Here is a 12,424-nt window from a genome sequence, read left to right as displayed (position 1 = left end):
CAAGCTACTCAAGTAATAGAATTCTTTTTCATTCTGGCTAATATTCAAACGTAAAAAAAACCCAAAAACTAACAATACTAATATTACTAATAATAATAACAACGACCCCTCACCAATTACTTTACTCAATAACACTCCAACCCACCAAAAAAGACCACCATCCTCTTTCAGGCAGCTGGCAGGTGGGCAGGTGGTAGGGCTCCACCTGGAAAACCAAGCATCCGAGCACTGAGAGGAAGGACGGGGTCCCAAGGCAGGGCTGAGGCAGGGCACTAGATCTAAGGGTGGCCTCACATATGGAGCTGCCAGTGAGCAGAGATGGGAAGAGAACAATCCTTGAACCCTAGCACTGCCCCGGCCGCGTTCCGCGTCCAGTCGGGCTTGGGCCCCGGCCCAGTGAGCGCCCGAGCTTAGAGAAAGTCCAAGTGCCGAGACGCGGGCCCGGCTCTTCCTCTTAGCGGGGCAGGAGGGGAGGCTGGAGCCAGTGACGGCGCCTGCGGAGGTGAGAGCCGCTCCGAGGAGCCCAGCGCCCGCCGGCCGCCCTCCCTCCTCTCAAGCCCGGGGCCGGCGGGACACAGCCCGCGAGGAGCGGGAAGGCCGGGCCGCAGGAGGCCCCAGCCGAGGGCGGCGACAGCAGCGGTCCCTTAGGCCTCGCAGTCTTCACGGTCCTCGCCCTCCCTCAGCAGCGTGGACAGAACGAGCTGGTGCTGGTGGTTCAGCTGCTGAGGCTTCTCCCGGCAGGAGCGCGTCGCCATCTCCGCGGCGGGAGGAGACGCCGGGCACAGCCAAGGGGGCGACAGAGGACGGGCCAGGCCGAGGGAAGGCTCCCGGCGCCGCCGGGGCTGCGGGAGGACTCAGCCCAAGAAGCCGCGGCGGCGGCGGCGGCGGCTGGAAGAGGGGGAGCGGCGCCAGTTGTGGCAGCGCCTACGTGTCCCTCCTCCTCTCCCCGCCTGCCCTGCACACACGGCAGGAGCCCCCGGGAGAAGTGGGAGTCATTTATGTATCTTTCTTAACACTGGAGAAACAATTGAGGTTGTTTTAGGATTAAATAAGGTAAATGTTACTGGACACAAGCTTTCAGATTGATACTTCCATAAATTGTTATTTTTTGAAGTTGAGATAAAGTTAGAAAAAAAATCAGTGAGGGAGTTGATGTAGCTGGAGTGGTTGAGCTCTTGCTTCCCAGGTACTACTAAGTCCTTGGTTCAATCGCCGTTATCTCTTTAAAAAAAAAAAATCAACGGTGGAGGCGTGACGTCATCAACACGGCGACGGAAGTCATACCCTGAAATAGCCTCCGCTGACACTCTGGGGAATGGTAGACTGGAGAAGGACGCCACAGATGCTGAAGTGAAGAAAGAGAAAGCTATCAGGTAGGAAATTTCCATTCAGGACCTGCCGGTCCTCTTCCTTTCGCTCTCAATGGGTCCCGTGCAAAACTTGGGAGTTCTCCAGAGGCTTGAGCAAGCAGCCTGGGTTCCTCTCACTGCGGAAATAGATTTTAGAGGAACTCACAGTAGTGAGTCATAACCCCATGCATGGATATTCAGGTACAGAGACAGAAGCCCACACAGACCCGGTGCTGAAAATAAGCTGCTGAGGAATGCTAAAAAGAAAAGGCCCCATTTTACGGGGTGGGGAGTAAAATCGCTGCAGAATGGGTATGGCCGAGTGGTGCACCCACTCAATCCAGTAACTGTTGGTGGAATTTATTAAATGCAGAATGGACTTTTCTGGGGATCCCAACTTTCTGGAATGGTGCTGTCTGATTCTCAGAGGCAGGATAAGCTAGTAGGGAAGAAACTTTTGGCAGAAAAGCTTCACAGAGAAAAATGGAAGGGGTGGGTTGAACTGAGCTGCTAGACAGGAGAGTCCCAGAAATGAAAAGTGTAAGGAAAATGGAACATTAAGTGAGGAAGAGAATTAAATCGTAGGAGCTGGGGACAAATATCTACACAAAAACAAAAAGAACAAGATTCCTGGAGGAGGAGGAGAGGAAACATTGGGCACGTTATAGAGGTTGTTTTGTTTCAGGTTCTCGTGAAAGGAGAACTTACAAAAGCTAGAAACCAAGTTTATCTTCAGTTTGCTGATGTAGAGCTTAGCAAGAAGGGCTCATCTAGGCCTGATTATTATTTGACAATTTCCCACAGTTTGATCTGGGTTTCTGCCAGTTGTGATCAAAATGTAAGGTGTTGAGCCCATTTTCAGTTACTGCATAAGGTCCTGGAGTGGTACTTGTAGGTTATTTTCATGTTGGGCTCATAAATTGGCATGATGCCTGTTTTTCCATGGTTGTCATTTTTATGTTATCCCAGCCATAAAGAAACAATTTGCTGGGCAAATGATCACAGACATAAAGAAATCACAAGTGGCTAGGGACACACATTCAAAATACTTGAGAGAAAAGAGTATACCAGGGAGATTATAATGAATATTAGAGTGATAAAAGGCCCAACTGCCTGCATGATAGTATACTCCTAAGTCCAAGACCCATGATTTGATCCATTTGAAATCAGCATGATCAAATCAGGGCCTTGAGGAAGGCCTTACCTTTTTAAAACATGTGGTCTGTTTAATTATTTCATGCAATTTTGTCTCAACTTCCCCATAAAGTGTGTACCCAAGGACAACAGGTGGTGTTGGCAATGGCAAAAATGCCTCCTTGTTTCAGCTAATAAGTAACAAGTTTAGCAATGCTATTGTCTAAAATAAGTTTAATAAATGTAATGACTTGTTGTGCAGCTATAGCTCTAGTAGTAGATTCAGTAATTTCTCTTATTGTGATTAATAAATATCTAATCCTGTTTTCATTTGTGTTAACACCAAGGCAAGGTAGCAGCAATCTGCCAAAAGAGGCAAACCCAGAGTCATTAACTTCTTGGGTAAATCCTGTTTTGCCTGAGACTGTAGATAGAGGGTAGTAGTCCAGTGAGAAGTTTCAGATTTATTAAAAATTCTGAAAAGACAGTGATGAGACCAAATACACATTGCCCAGACATTTACAGCTATTAAGGTAATTTACTGCCCAGGCAAATATCTGATTACATTTCCACAATAAAAATTTTGCCTGACAGAACAATGTGCTACAGTCAAGGTAATGTTGTTTATAAATTCATTACATGGAGGAGAGTATGGGCCATGATGTGGTCCATTGTCTATGAGGTGCAGAGGTGCCCAAAGATGTACTTACCAAATCCAATGGATGTGTCATGATGATGGGAACGAGTGTTGTTGGGGGGGAGAGGGGGGGTGGGGGGGTGGGGTTGAATGGGACCTCACATATGTATTTTTAATGTAATATTATTACAAAGTCAATAAAAAAGAAAAAGAAAAAAAAACTCATTACTAGGAATACTATTATTTATCCTTAGTATCTAAGGTCATTACTTGGAATACTATTATTTATCCTTAGTATCCAAGGGTCTGTGGAATTGAGAGTACAAATGAGGAGCTGACCAAAATTTATTTGTGTTGTGAATCTTTTTCAGATTGAGTACCTTAAACCTGAAAGTTAACATGCATTGTTAAGGTAACTTGTAGTTTGTGGAGACATGTGAACTATTATAATAAGTTTTCCAAACTCTGCTATGATATCTTTATAATTCTCTCAACCAGTTGTATATAGTGTGGTTGATACTGAGTAAAAACAAGTTCTTTACTTCCAATACACTTTTTTTTTTTTTAAATTTTTTTATTTTTTATTGACTTTGTAATAATATTACATTAAAAATATATATGTGAGGTCCCATTCAACCCCATCCCCCCACCCCCCCTCTCCCCCCCCCCAACAACACTCCTTCCCATCATCATGACACATCCATTGGATTTTGTAAGTACATCTTTGGGCATCTCTGTACCTCATATACATTGGTTCACATCATAGCCCATACTCTCCTCCATTCCATCCAGTGGGCCCTGTGAGGATTTACAATGTCCGGTGATTGCCTCTGAAGTACCATCCAGGGCAGCTCCATGTCCCAAAGACGCCTCCACCTCTCATCTCTTCCTGCCTTTCCCCATACCCTTCGTCCACTATGTCCACTTTTCCCATTCCAATGCCACCTCTTCTATGTGGACATTGGATTGGTTGTGTCCATTGCACCTCTATGTCAAGAGGAGGGTCAGATTCCACCTGGATGCTGGATGCAATCCTCCCATTTTCAGTTGTAATCACTCTAGGCTCCATGGTGTGGTGGTTGTCCTTCTTCAACTCCATCTTAGCTGAGTGTGGTAAGTCCAATAAATCAGGACTTCCAATACACTTTAAAGATAAATTCCTGAGATAATGTGGTTTCAAGTGAGAAAAGTTATTTGCTAGGATAGCAAAGAAATCGTTGATCTAGAAATGACCCCAAAATCTGCCTTTTTGGTTGTGAAGAGTTTAGGGTTTTTATGGATCCAAACAGGAAGATAGAGTGGTTACAATCACAATAGTAAATATACATAAACTAGTTTTCAAATAACCATCAACAAATTCAGGTTACTCAAGAATAAACACTACAATAGGAATTATACACAAGAGTGAGGATAATTTTGAAATAACCATAAGCAAATGTAAAGTCAGACTGGAATAGCAATCACAATAGTAAGTATACACAAGTGTGAGCATAATTTGCAATAACCATCAAGAATGGTGAGGTTGACCTAGCCTATTTCAGTAATTTCATGTATTATCTTTGGGCTATTCTATAATATACTGTTAAATTAAAAAGAAAAAAGCATCTGTATAATGGGTCAGTAATCATAAACTTTTATTCTTAAATTTTTGGTTACAAGGTTACATATCCAAGAGAGCTTAAAGCAGAGTAAAGAAGACCTTGGGTCTAGTAGTCATATTTGATATGAAACAAGTGGTGCTGCCTGATCGAGAGACTGAAGCATTTATAATAAGAAGGAAATTTGTTTTGGGTAAAAGAATGTGATCCTTGCAATGTGCATAGATCAGAATTTATGGTGACAATTCCAATAGGCTGTAAGGTTACTTTCCTTTGAAATCCTTGGAGAAGCAGACAATGGCATTGTCTTTCCAGGCCAGTGCAAGGACAAAGCATAGGGAAATATAAAGATTTTATGTACTGTATTAATAAGGTAGAGTCTCTTTGAGGACTTGTTTATGTTAGGACTTTATCTGTCACCTTGGGAATAAGTAGTCTACTTTGTGACATTTTCTAATTCCCTTCCTGGTTCATTTGATTTTTAAGTCTCCATAATTATTCCAGGAGTCTGATGGATTTTTTTTAGTTGAGTAATGTGGACTCATGATTCCACACCCTGTAATTAAGTTGTATTACCAAAAGTTAGGAGTACTTGGCAGGGTTCCTTTTAATGAGAATCTAGGGCTGTCATTTCCAGTCAACGCATTATCCAGGTGACAGATTATGATTAATGGAGTGTCTGTTGTGTGGGATAGGAAAGATGTCCTTTCCTTGTTGAAGATAATCTTTGGCATAATGCACTAAGGATTTGCAGATTGGCTCATGTCATGATGTGACAATAAGTGATCAGTTCTCAATTTATTCTCAGAGATAAGTCTGCTAAGAACAATTCCATATAGGGAGAATTTGAGTTTCCTGAAAGAAATGCTATGAATAAACAGAAGCCCACAGGTAAAATTTTGGGCAAGGAAAGGTTAGGTTCTTCAGTTAATTTAGATAGTATTAGTTTAAGTTTATAATTATAGCTGTTTTACTAGTGGCTCTTTTTGCATGAAAATATGCAAGTGCATTTTTAAAAATATTTGTTCTCAGTCTTTTTTGTGTAAGCATTTTTCTTAATGATGGCAACTGTAGATGGGAATAAATTGGTAGAAATGAGATAATTTACTGGTCCACATTTTCAACTGGCATACAGAAGAAGTGAGGAACCCTCTTGGCTTCCATGGCATGCTGACGGTCAGGGGTTAACCAGGGGAAAGATTTCAGGGGGTCTGTGAGCTTGAACTGAAAATTTTAATTTAAAGATATGGCAGTGTTAATTGTCATAAAACTATCTGCCACTACCTTCTGAGAAGAGGTCTGTGGTTTTCACCTGATTGGCAAAGGGGTCCATGGATTAAAAAAAACCCTGTTATAGGTATTAAAACAACATCTTTCTGATATAAAGCAGGGTTGAGTAAGAGTACAGTTCATCCTTTTTTGTGGAAGAAAATTTGGATGGCTATCTTATTCAATCAGCAGGTATAGCCTGTTTGGAATGTACCATTAACAATGCTAGCATAAGAAGAATTAACAAATAGAATGACATCTGGGTGGATAATACGAACATATATAAAGTTGTCAATTTTGAAGTTACCAGTTTACAGTCATGGGGTATTCCCTCATTAGATAACGTAGCAGAGTAGCAGTGTCAATAACATTGTAGCATTTTAGGTGAAGGTTAAGAGGTGAAGTAGAAGGATCACATAAGAAGTCAGTTTTCTGGAGGAAAAATGTTAGGCCTGTCAGTTTCTGCTGAATCTGACTATTCAGATTACCCACTATTTGGGTAAGAACAGACAGGTGCATCAAGGTGGAGTCTGTAATATAAAATAGATTTGGAGTTTCCTCTGTGTTCTTGAATTAACATCCCTAATACTGGATTATATAACTATTTACTCCAATTATTTCCTGTTAACAAGGAGAATAGATCCTGTTTGAATCTATGAAAATAATTATAGTACCATAAATTTAAGAATATTCTGTAAGAGTTTTCAAACTCTGGAGAGGTCAGTCAAGGAGATAAAGATGAATGTTTTATGAATTATAGATACTTAATTCAGTAAGTGTCTCTTGTATCTAGAAAATAGAACAATGAAATATTAACAATAATCCAAAACAAACTATGATAATTTTATATCAGTTCATTTAGGCCTAAGTAATTAATCTGTGTTTCATTAGATCTTCTGTTATCAATCTCAAGTACCTAGCAGCTTCATTAAATTTCTGGAGATCTTGACTTAGTACATGGGTATACTCTCAAAGTTATTGTTGAAACTTCTTGTTTCTAGTCATGTCCTACGCGGGGGGGTGGGGGGGGGAGGAGGGCGAGGTAATGCATTTACATGCTGAGTTTGGCTTAGAGAGTTGGATTTACCCACGTCAGCTAACAGGGAGGTGAAGATGGCCAACCCCACACCTGGCAAGTGAGAGTGCTTTCAACTGCAAGCAGGAGAATTGCATCCATCATCCATGCAGAATCTAAGCCCCCTCTTGATATAGAGGTGGAGTGGACATCAGCATCCCAGGGTCCACAGGATGGAGGAATAAAATAAGGATTAGAGTGGACTTACTGATATTCTACTATGAAACTATTGTGACTAGTACTGGAAGAAATTGTAGTGTTGATGTGGAGCAAGTGGCCACGGTATTTGCTGAGGGCAGGAAGAGGGAAGAAGAAATGTGATGTGGGGGCATTTTTGGGATTTGCAGTTGTCCTAAATGATATTGCAGGGACAGATGCTGGACATTATATATCCTGCCATAACCCATTAATGTACTGGGGGAGAGTGCAAACTACAATGTAAACTGTTATCCATGTGGTGCAGCAGTGCTCTAAAATGTATTCACCAAATGCAATGAAATGTGCCACAATGATGATATAGGTTGTTGATGTCGGAGGAGTAGGGTGAGGGGGGGGGGTGAGAGGTATGTGGGAACCTCTTATATTTTTTTGAATGTAACATTTTTTGTGATCTATATATCTTAAAAAAAAATACAATTAAGAAAATTGGGGGGTGGGGAGTAGGATATATGGGAATTTCTTATGTTTTTTAATGTAACATTTTGTGTGATCTATTAACTTTAAAAAAGTTATTTTGAGAATGTCATTAGAAGCTGGTGCCTCATATAACGTAGCATAGGCCTTCCCATAGGTCTCTGAAACAGCCCTTTATGTTGAAGATGAAGCACACACCTGTAGTTGATTGTAACTGTTTTCAGGAAAGCATCAGAATAAAAACTATCTGTAGATCACAGAAAACTTAAAATATCCATGGCAGACTTTTTGCTGTTTTACAAAAGTGAACAATCAGATGATAGGGCACAAAATATTATTCTAAGAACTACTGAAATTATGACCAATAATACTATTATCTAATATCAGACTTATCAGTACTTGGACAACCCATGGGCACTTAGTATATTGACAAGCCTCTAAGAACTTTAAATAATTTCTGAAATGTTTATATATTTTAACATTTTATCCTATAATTTAGCCAACAGAAAGTTACAAGATCATTTTTAATTTGATAGCACTGCCTGTGTAACTGATAATATATCAAATATAACTAACATTTGTTACCTCTCTTTTTACAAGGAGTATTAGTCAGCCAAAGGGGTGCTGATGCAAAATACCAGAAATCTGTTGTTTTTTTTTAATTTAATTTTTTAATTATTAACTATATAGTGATGGGTTTAAAGATTAGAAATAGAATACATACTAATTTAGAAAAACTAAAATAAAGTGAAAATAAATTGGGGTATTAAAAAATGGAAAATATAATAAAGCTTTCTTTTTGACTTTTGCTTTTCATCACTGTAATAGGTGTTGCTGTGTATGTACAGTGGCAAGGCAGTTTCTTTCATTTCTTCCTCAGTGTCTACATCCTTTTTTTTTCTCTAATTTTTAATTTTCTCTTCAAAAAAGTTCTAGATCACAGTAATCCACATATATAATATTGGGGACTCCCATATATCCAACATCAAACCCTTTTTCCCCTTCCCCAGCAATGATCTTTTTACATGTTCATGTTGTATTTGCTGCAGCTGATGTACAGATATTGAAACTTAGCTAAGAAATATGGTTCCATTTTGGTTTACATTATGGTTTATATTTAAGACTGTATAATTTTCTAAATTTTTAGTTACATTATGTTTTATATTATGGTTTACATTTTAGCCTATAGACTTTGATACGTTTTTGGTGTAATTTAAGATATCCTATATCCATCATTGCGTGATCTTGTGGAAAAGTTCCATTTCCCCCAGTTACCCTGCTTCCATCTATTCTATTTCTCTCTCCCCCTCTCCTTAGGGCCCACAGTGACAATCAGTCTTCACTACCTGAAGGACCGGATTCACCGATACTTGCAACCAAGCTGAGGGTTTGACATACTAGACTGCCCTAACCCACTGGTAGCCACCAGTTCTCTAGAGAGACACAATTCCCTCTGTTTGAGAACATCAGGCCTCTCCATAATGTGGGTACACCTTCATGATCATTGTATGGGTCTCCACCGAATGATATAACATACTATGACAAAATGAACACTCACACACTACTTAGAAACCTACCCCAGTGCCAGATGCCCCTCCTTAAGCACCTTAAACAGGTAATCTTCCTTATTATATTTTCTAAAGAGTTTTCTCAACATTATAGTTTCAACCACATACCTGACAATCTCCCATGTTCAACTCTTCTCTCCAGCCCTCCCCCCAATTCCTTGGGCCATCTAATCCATCCTCCCAACCCTAGCTCCCCTCAAGCCTGCAAAGCCCCACCCTATAGTATCTCTGTGCCCCCGTCTTTTCCTTTCTCTGTACAAATACCTCCACTTTATCATAGATTTTACCTGTTTAGTTGTCAGCTCACAACCTTCCTCTCCCCCTCCCCCCCCAATTTCCTGTAGGCATATCACCCAGTCTCTAGCTTTTTGTGACAGCTTGACTTGCTTATTTCATAACAGAGATCATGTAGTATTTATCCTTCAATGCCTGGCTTGCTTCACTCAACATAAGGTCCTCAAGATTCATCCATATTATCCCATATATTTGTACCGTATTCCTTCTTATAGCTGAATAGTATTCCATTGTGTGTATATACCACATTTTATTTATCCATTCCTCTGTTGATGGGAATTTGGATTCATTCCAACTTTTTGCAATAGTGAATAATGCTGCTGTGAACATTGATGTGCATATATCAATTTGTGTCCTTGTTTTCAGTTCTCTAGGTATACACCCAGCAGTAGAATTGCTGGGTCATATGACAATGCTATAGCTAGGTTTTTGAGAAACCACCAAACTGTCCTCCAGAATGGCTGGATCCTTCTGCATTCCTACCAGCAATGGATGAGTGTTACCATTTCTCCACAACCTCTCCAACACTTGTAATCTTCTGTTTTTCTGATAGCCGCCAGTGTTATGGGATTAAGATGGAATCTCATTGTAGTGTAGATTTACTAGTGATTTTGAGCATTTTTTCATGTGCTTTTTAGCCATTTATATTTCTTCTTTGGAGAAGCTCTGTTCAAATCCCTTGCCCTTTTTAAAAATGGGATTTTTTAAAATTTTTGAGATATAGGAGTTATTTATATATGCATGATATTAGTCTCCTATCAGATATATGGTTATGAAATATTTTCTCCCATTGGGTAGGCTCTCTTTTCCTTTTCTTGACAAACTCCTTTGAGGTGCAGAAGGCTTTAATTTTGAGGAAGTCCCATTTATCTATTTGTTCTTTTATTGCTTGTGCTTTGGGTGTGAAGTTCATGTGCCATTTCCTATTATAAGTTCCTATAGATGTTTCCCTACATTGTTTTCCAAGGTCTTTATGGTCTTCACTATTATATTTAGGTCTTTGATCCATCTTGAGTTGATTTTTATGTAAGGTGTGAGATGGTAATCCTCTTTCATTCTTTTGCATATGGATATGCAGTTCTCCAGGCACCCTTTGTTGAAGAAGCCATTCTCTCCCAGTTGAGTGGGCTTGGTGGCCTTATTGAATATTGTGTGACTGTATATATGAGGATCTATATCAAAACTCTTAATTTGGTTCCATTGGTCAGTGGGTCTATCCTTGTGGCAATACCATGCTGATTTCACTACTGTAGCTTTGTAGTATGTTTTGAAGTCCGGGAGTGCGATTCCTCCAATTTCATTTTTGTCTTTCAATATGTCTTTGGCTTTTTGGGGCCTCTTTCCTTTCCAAATAAATTTCATAGTTTTTCTACTTTATTAAAAAATACTGGGTTGATTTTTATTGGGATTACATTGAATCTGTAGATCAGTTTTGGTAGGATAGACATCTTAATAATATTTAGTTTTCCTGTCCTTGAACAGGGAATATTCTTCCATTTATTTAGGTCATCTTTGATTTCCTTTGACAATGTTGTGTAGTTTTTTGTGTATAAGTCTTTTACATCTTTAGTTAAATTTATTCCTAGGTATTTGATTTTTTTATTCACTATTGTAAATGGTATTTGTTTCTTGATTTCCTCCTCAGATTGCTCATTATTAGCGTACAGAAATGATACTGATTTTTGCACATTGATGTCATAACCTGCGAATTTACTGAACTCATTTAAAAGTTTTAGAATCTTTGTTTTAGACTTCTGAGGGCTTTCTATGTATAGGATTATGTCATCTGTAAATAGTGAAGTTGTGCTTTCTTCCTTTCCAATTTGGATGCCTTTTGTATCTGGTTCTTGCCTCAGTGCTTGAGCAAGTACTTCTAACACAATGTTAAATAGAAGGGGTGATGGTGGGCATTCTTATCTTGGTCCTGATCTTAGAGGGAAGGATTTTAGGGTTTCACCATTGTAAATGATGTTAGCTATCAGTTTTTTATATATACCCTTTATCATGATCAGAAAGTTTCCTTCTGTTCCTATCTTTTTCAGTGTTTTTATCAAGAAAGAGTGTAGTGCTGTATTTTGTGAAATTCGTTTTTTGCATCTATAGATATGATCATGTGGTTTTTTCCTTTCAGCTGTTTATGTGGTGTATTACATTAATTGATTTTCTTATGTTGAACCATCCTTGCATAACAGGAATGAAAGCCTTTTGGTCATGGTGTATCATTCATTTAATATGTTGTGGAATATGTTTAGCAAGTATTTTGTTGAGGATTTTCCCATCTAGGTTCATTAGAGATAGGTCTGTAATTTTCCTTTATTGTGGTGTCTTTGTTTGGCTTTGTTATTAGGGTTATTTTGGCATCATAGAATGAGTTAGGTAATGTTCCTTCTATTTTGATTTTTTTGGAAGAGTTTGAGCAACATTGGTGTTAGTTCTTTCTGGAATGTTTGGTAGAATTCACCTGAGAAGTCATCCGGCCCAGGGCTCTTCTTAGTTGGGAGGTTTTTAATGACTGATTCTATCCCTTTACTTATGATTGGTTTGTTGAGATCATCAGTTTCTTCTTTCATCAAGGTAGGCTGCTTAAGTGTTTCTAGGAATTTGTCTATTTCCTCTAAATTGTCCTTGTTAGAATATGTTTTCAAACTATCCTCTTATGATAGTCTTTATTTCTGTGGGGTCAGTGGTGATATCCCCTTTTTTCATTTCTTATTTTGTGTATTTGCATCTTCTCTCTTTTTTTCTTTGTTAGTCTAGCTAACGGTTTGGTTTGTCAGTTGTATTGATCTTCTCAAAGAACCAGCTCTTGTTTTGTTTATTTTTTTGAGCACTTTCTTATTTTCTGTTTCATTTAGTTCTGCTCTGAT

At 39.1% G+C, this 12,424-nt stretch overlaps 1 protein-coding gene across 3 annotated transcripts in view; it reads left to right on the top strand.

Annotated features, from left to right (window-relative positions):
- The first annotated feature begins 451 nt into the window (after positions 1-451).
- The window catches only part of LOC101415337 (zinc finger protein 709-like), a 196,515-nt gene continuing 184,542 nt past the window's right edge, over positions 452-12,424 (top strand). Inside the window, exon 1 of one of the 3 annotated variants that reach the window (XM_058275465.2) lies at positions 452-1,373. The gene's annotated coding sequence lies outside the window, so the exon portion shown is untranslated. The remainder of the gene's footprint in view (positions 1,374-12,424) is intronic. The other 2 variants (XM_023586309.3, XM_071207799.1) reach the window with 2 other exon arrangements.

Source organism: Dasypus novemcinctus, chromosome 14 (genome assembly GCF_030445035.2).
Source record: "Dasypus novemcinctus isolate mDasNov1 chromosome 14, mDasNov1.1.hap2, whole genome shotgun sequence".
Taxonomy (NCBI): Eukaryota; Metazoa; Chordata; class Mammalia; order Cingulata; family Dasypodidae; genus Dasypus; species Dasypus novemcinctus.
Note: the sequence above shows the minus strand (reverse complement) of the source record. Positions and strands in the feature narration are given on the sequence as shown.